Here is a 6,823-nt window from a genome sequence, read left to right as displayed (position 1 = left end):
AACTGGATCCCTTCCTTACACCTTATACAAAAATTAATTCAAGATGGATTAAAGACTTATATGTTAGACCTAAAACCATTAAAATCCTACAAGAAAACCTAGGCAATACCATTCAGGACATAGGCGTGGGCAAGGACTTCATGTCTAAAACACCAAAAGCAATGGCAACAAAAGCCAAAATCGACAAATGGGATCTCATTAAACTAAAGAGCTTCTGCACAGCAAAAGAAACTATCATCAGAGTGAACAGGCAACCTACAGAATGGGAGAAAATTTTTGCAACCTACTCATCTGACAAAGGGCTAATATCCAGAATCTACAATGAACTCAAACAAATTTACAAGAAAAAAAACAAACAACCCCATCAAAAAGTGGGCAGAGGACATGAACAGACACTTCTCAAAAGAAGACATTTATGCAGCCAAAAAACACATGAAGAAATGCTCATCATCACTGGCCATCAGAGAAATGCAAATCAAAACCACAGTAAGATACCATCTCACACCAGTTAGAATGGCCATCATTAAAAAATCAGGAAACAACAGGTGCTGGAGAGGATGTGGAGAAATAGGAACACTTTTACACTGTTGGTGGGACTGTAAACTAGTTCAACCATTGTGGAAGTCAGTGTGGCGATTCCTCAGGGATCTCGAACTAGAAATACCATTTGACCCAGCCATCCCATTACTGGGTATATACCCAAAGGACTATAAATCATGCTGCTATAAAGACACATGCACACGTATGTTTATTGCGGCACTATTCACAATAGCAAAGAGTTGGAACCAACCCAAATGTCCAACAACGATAGACTGGATTAAGAAAATGTGGCACATATACACCATGGAATACTATGCAGCCATAAAAAATGATGAGTTCGTGTCCTTTGTAGGGACATGGATGAAACTGGAAAACATCATTCTCAGTAAACTATCGCAAGGACAAAAAACCAAACAGCGCATGTTCTCACTCATAGGTGGGAATTGAACAATGAGAACTCATGGACACAGGAAGGGGAACATCGGGTGGGGGGAGGGGGGAGGGACAGCATTAGGAGATACACCTAATGCTAAATGACGAGTTAATGGGTGCAGGAAATCAACATGGCACATGGATACATATGGATCAATGGTCAGCACCAAGGGTAGCTCAGGGAATATGTACATTTGTTATCAATTAACCCATTTTATCTAAATGCAGACAGCTGATTAGCACCTATTTCACCTGTTTCAAGAAGTGGGCACCAGCCCAATGGTAAAAGACCAGTAATTCGCATCCAGCCTGGGCCCCCAGTGTCAGAACCTGAATCTTTGCATCAGACTCACCGTGTTGGTCCCTGCCACGTGTCCCAGATGAGTTTGTAGACCTGTGGAAGGCGATTTGGTAACTTGCTGTCCATGCACTTTTGGGCTCGGTAGTGACAAAGGATCAGTGGAAATCCCCTGTCTGGAGGCCTTGCTAGCTTGTTCCTGGATCCCAGCAGAGGGGGCCCTGTACTCCTTTTGAAAGAGGAATATTTATTTATAGATTTTATGGAAAATTATGAGATTCTCCAGAGTTGCCAGTCTGAAAAGCAAAAAACAATTAGGTTGACCTGCTCTAATTTAAAAGCATTTACCTGGAATTGTTGTGGTTTTTGTTTGCTCTACAGTGCAATTTTTTTTATTTTTATAAGTTCTAGGGTACATGTACAAAACGTGCAGGTTTGTTACATAGGTACACACGTGCCATGGTGGTTTGCTGCACCAATCAACCTGTCACCTATAGTAGGTATTTCTCCTAATGCTATCCCTCCCATAGCCCCCCACCACCCAACAGGCCCCGGTGTGTGTTTGTTCCCCTCCCTGTGTCTGTCTGTTCTCATTGTTCAACTCTCACTTATGAGTGAGAACATGTGGTGTTTGGTTTTCTGTTCTTGTGTTAGTTTGATGAGAATGATGGTTTCCAGCTTCATCCATGTCCCTGCAAAGAACATGAACTCATCATTTTTTATGGCCATGGTATATATGTGCCACATTTTCTTTATCCAGTCTATCATTGATGGACATTTGGGTTGCTATTGCTATAAAGACACATGTACACATATGTCTTTATAGTAGAATGATTTATAATCCTTTGGGTATATACCCAGTAATGCGATAGCTGGGTTAAATGGTATTTCTGGTTCTAGATCCTTGAGGAATCACCACACTGTCTTCCACAATGGTTGAACTAATTTACACTCCCACCAACAGTGTACAAGCTTTCCTATTTGTCCACATCCTCTCCAGCATCTGTTGTTTCCTGACTTTTTAATGATCCCCATACTAACTGGCATGAGATGGTATCTCATTGTGGTTTTGATTTGCATTTCTTTGATGACCAGTGATGATAAGCTTTTTTCATATGTTTGTTGGCTGCAGAAATGTCTTCTTTTGAGAGGTGTCTGTTCATATCCTTTGGACACTTTTTGATGGTTTTTTCTTCTTGTAAATTTGTTTAAGTTCTTTGTAGATTCTGGATATTAGCCCTTTGTCAGATGGATAGATTGCAAAAATTGTCTCTCATTCTGTATGTTGCCTGCTCACTGATGATAGTTTCTTTTGCTGTGCAGAAGCTCTTTAGTGTAATTAGATCCCATTTGTCAATTTTGGCTTTTGTTTCCATTGCTTTTGGTGTTTTAGACATGAAGTCCTTGCCCATGCCTATGTCCTGAATGGTATTGCCTAGGTTTTCTTCTAGGATTTTTATGGTTTTCCATCTTACGTTTAAGTCTTTAATCCATCTTGAGTTAAATTTTGTATAAACTGTAAGGAAAGGGGTACAGTGTCAGTTTTCTGCATATGGCTAGCCAGTTTCCCCAACGCCATTTATTAAATAGGGAATCCTTTCCCCATTGCTTGTTTTTGTCAGGTTTGTCAAAGATCAGATGGTTGTAGATGTGTGGTGTTATTTCTGAGGGCTCTGTTCTGTTCCATTTTTCTATATGTCTGTTTTGGTACCAGTACCATGCTGTTGTTTTACTGTAGCCTTGTAGTATAGTTTGAAGTCAGGTAGCATGATGCCTCCAGCTTTATTCTTTTTACTTAGGATTGTCTTGGCTGTGCAGGCTCTTTTTTGGTTCCATATGAACTTTAAAGTAGTTTTTTCTGATTCTATGAAGAAAGTCAATGGTAGCTTGATGGGGATAGCTTTGAATCTATAAATTACTTTGGGCAGTATGGCCATTTTCATGATACTGATTCTTCCTATCCATGAGCATGGGATGTTTTTCCATTTGTTTGTGTCCTCTCTTATTTCATTGAGCAGTGGTTTGTAGTTCACCTTGAAGAGGTCCTTCACGTCCCTTGGTAAGTTCTATTCATTAGTAGCAATGGCAAATGGGAGTTCACTCATGATTTGGCTCTCTGTTTGTGTGTTATTGGTGTATAGGAATGCCTGTGATATTTGCACATTGATTTTGTATCCTGAGACTTTGCTGAAGTTGCTTATCAGCTTAAGGAGATTTTGCACTGAGACAGTGGTGTTTTCTAAATATACAACCATGTCATCTGCAAACAGAGACAATTTGACTTCCTCTCTTCCTATTTGAATACCCTTTATTTCTTTCTCTTGCCTGATTGTCCTGGCCAGAACTTCCAACACTATGTTGAATAGGAGTGGTGAGAGAGGGCATCCCTGTCTTGTTTGGAATAGTTTCAGAAAGAATGGTACTAGCTCTTCTTTGTATCTCTGGTAGAATTTGGCTGTGAATCCCTCTGGTCCTGGACTGTTTTTTTGTTTGGTAGGCTATTAATTAGTGCCTCAATTTCAGAACTTGTTACTGGTCTATTCAGGGATTTGACTTCTTCCTGGTTTAGACTTGGGAGGGTGTATGCGTCCAGGAATTTATCCATTTCTTCTAGATTTTCTGGTCTATATGTGCAGAAGTGTTTATTGTATTCTCTGATGGTAGTTTGTATTTCTGTGTGATCTGTGGTAATATCCCCTTTATCATTTTTCTTGTGTCTATTTATTTGATTCTTCTCTCTTTTCTTCTTTATTAGTTTGGGTAGAAGTGTATCTATTTTGTTGATCTTTTCAAAAATCCAGCTCCTGGATTCACCGATTTTTTGAAGGGATTTTTGTGTGTCTATCACCTTCACTTCTATTCTGATCTTAGTTATTTCTTGTCTTCTGCTAGCTTTTGAATGTGTTTGCTCTTGCTTCTCTATTTCTTTTAATTGTGATGTTAGAGTGTCGATTTTAGATCTTTCTCTTATGGGCATTTCGTGCTATCAGTTTCCCTCTACACACCGCTTTCAGTGTGTCCCAGAGATTCTGGTACATTGTGTCTTTGTTCTCATTGGTTTCAAAGAACATCTTTATTTCTGCCTTCATTTCGTTATTTACCCAGTAGTCATTCAGGAGCAGGTTGTTCAGTTTCCATGTAGTTGTGCAGTTTTGAGTGAATTTCTTAATCCTGAGTTTTAATTTGATTGCACTGTGGTCTGAGAGACTGTTATAATTTCCATTATTTTGCATTTGCTGAGGAGTGTTTTCCTTCCAATTATGTGGTCAATTTTAGAATAAGTGCAATGAGGTGCTGTGAAGCATGTATATTCTGTTGATTTGGGGTGGAGAGTTCTGTAGATGTCTATTAGATCCACTTGGAGTTGAAGTCCTGAATATCTTTATTAATTTTCTGTCTCATTGGTCTAATATTGACAGTGGGGTGTTAAAGTCTCCCACTATTATTGTGTGGGAGTCTTAGTCTCTTTGTAGGTCTCTTAGAACTTGCTTTATAAATCTGGGTGCTCCTGTATTGGGTGCATATATATTTATGATGATTAGCTCTTCTTGTTGCACTGATCCCTTTACCACTATGTAATGCCCTTCTTTGTCTTTTTTGATCTTTGTTGGTTTAAAGTCTGTTTTATTAGAGATTAGGATTGCAACTCCTGCTCTTTTTTTTTTCCTTTCTGTTTGCTTGGTAAATATTCCTCCATGTCTTTATTTTGAGCCTATGTGGTTTTTTCCATGTGAGATGGGTCTCCTGAATACAGCACACTGATGGGTCTTGACTCTTTGTCCAATTTTCCAGTCTGTATCTTTTAATTGGGGTATTTAGCCTGTTTACATTTAAGGTTAACATTGTTATGCATGAATCTGATCCTGTCATTGTGATGCTAGCTGATTATTTTGCCCATTAGTAGATGCAGTTTCTTCCTAGTGTCGATGGTCTTTACAATTTGGTATGTTTTTACAAAACACCCAGCTGGTACTGGGTGTTCCTTTCCATGTTTAGTGCTTCCTTCAAGAGCTCCTGTAAGGCAGGCCTGGTGGTGACAAAATCTCTCAGCATTTGCTTTTCTGTAAAGGATTTTATTTCTCCTTCAATTATGAAGCTCAGTTTGGCTGGATATGAAATTCTGAGTTGAAAATTCTTTTAAGAATGTCGAATATTGGCCCCCACTCTCTTCTGGCTTGTAGGGTTTCTGCAGAGAGATCTGCTGTTAGTTAGTCTGATGGGCTTCCCTTTGTGGATAACCTGACCTTTCTCTCTGGCTACACTTAACATTTTTTCCCTCATTTCAACCCTGTTGTATCTGACGATTATGTGTCTTGGGGTTGCTCTGCTCAAGGAGTATCTTTGTGGTGTTCTCTGTATTTCCTGAATTTGAATGTTGGCCTGTTTTGTTAGGTTGGGAAGTTCTCCTGGATAATATCCTAAAGAATTTTCCAGCTTGGTACCATTCTCCCTGTCACTTTCAGGTACACCAATCGAGTGTAGATTTGGTCTTTTCACATAGTCCTGGATTTCCTGCAGGCTTTTTTCATTCCTTTTCATTCTTTTTTCTCACTTTATTTCATTAAGTTGATCTTCAATCTCTGATATCCTTTCTTCCACTTGATCGATTTGGCTACTAATACTCGTGTATGCTTCACGAAGTTCTCACGCTGTGTTTTTCAGCTCCATCAGGTCATTTATGTTCTTTAAACTGGTTATTCTAGTTACCAATTTGTCTAACCTTTTTTCAAGATTCTTAGCTTCCTTGCATTGGGTTAGAACATGCTCCTTTAGCTCAGAGGAGTTTGTCATTACCCACCTTCTGAAGCCTACTTATGTCAATTCATCAAACTCATTCTCCATCCAGTTTTGTTCCCTTGCTGTTGAGGAGTTGTGCTCCTTTGGAGATGAGGTGTTCTGGGGTTTAGAATACTTAGCCTTGCACTGATTTCTCCCCATCTTCGTGGATTTATCTACCTTTGGTCTTTGTTGCTGGTGATCTTCCGATGGAGTTTTGAGTGGATATGCTATTCCTTTTTGTTAGTTTTCCTTCCGACAGTCAGGCCCCTCTGCTGTGGGTCTGCTGGAGTTTGTTAGAGGTCCACTCCAGACCCTGTTTGCCTGGGTATCACTAGCGGAGGCTGCAGAACAGCAAAGATTGCTGCCTGTTCTTTTTTCTTGAATCTTCATCCCAGAGGGGCACATGCCAGATGCCAGTTGGAGCTCTGCTTCATGAGGTGTCTGTTGGCCCCACCTGGGAGTTGTCTTCCAGTCAGGATACATGAGAGTCAGGGACTAACTTGAAGGGCAGCCTGACCCTTAGCAAAGCTCAAACGCTGTGCTGAGAGATCTGCTGCTCTCTTCAGAGCCATTGGGCAGGGGCGTATAAGTCTGTTGAAGCTGTGCCCACAGCCATCACTTCCCCCAGGTGCTCTGTCCCAGGGAGATGAGGGTTTTACCTGTAAGTCCCTGACTGGGGCTGCTACGTTTTTTTCAGAGATGCCCTTCCCAGAGAGGAGAAATCTAGTAAGGCAGTCTGGCCACAGCAGCCTAGCTGAGCTGCGGTAGGCCCCA

The 6,823-nt window shown here is 40.5% G+C and overlaps 1 protein-coding gene across 11 annotated transcripts in view; it reads left to right on the top strand.

The window, feature by feature from the left end:
• The window catches only part of PLD5 (phospholipase D family member 5), a 451,018-nt gene that overhangs the window by 351,681 nt on the left and 92,514 nt on the right, over positions 1-6,823 (top strand). The gene's annotated exons all lie outside the window — the stretch shown is intronic.

This window comes from Hylobates moloch, unplaced genomic scaffold (genome assembly GCF_009828535.3).
Source record: "Hylobates moloch isolate HMO894 unplaced genomic scaffold, HMol_V3 SCAFFOLD_18, whole genome shotgun sequence".
Classification (NCBI taxonomy): Eukaryota; Metazoa; Chordata; class Mammalia; order Primates; family Hylobatidae; genus Hylobates; species Hylobates moloch.
Note: the sequence above shows the minus strand (reverse complement) of the source record. Positions and strands in the feature narration are given on the sequence as shown.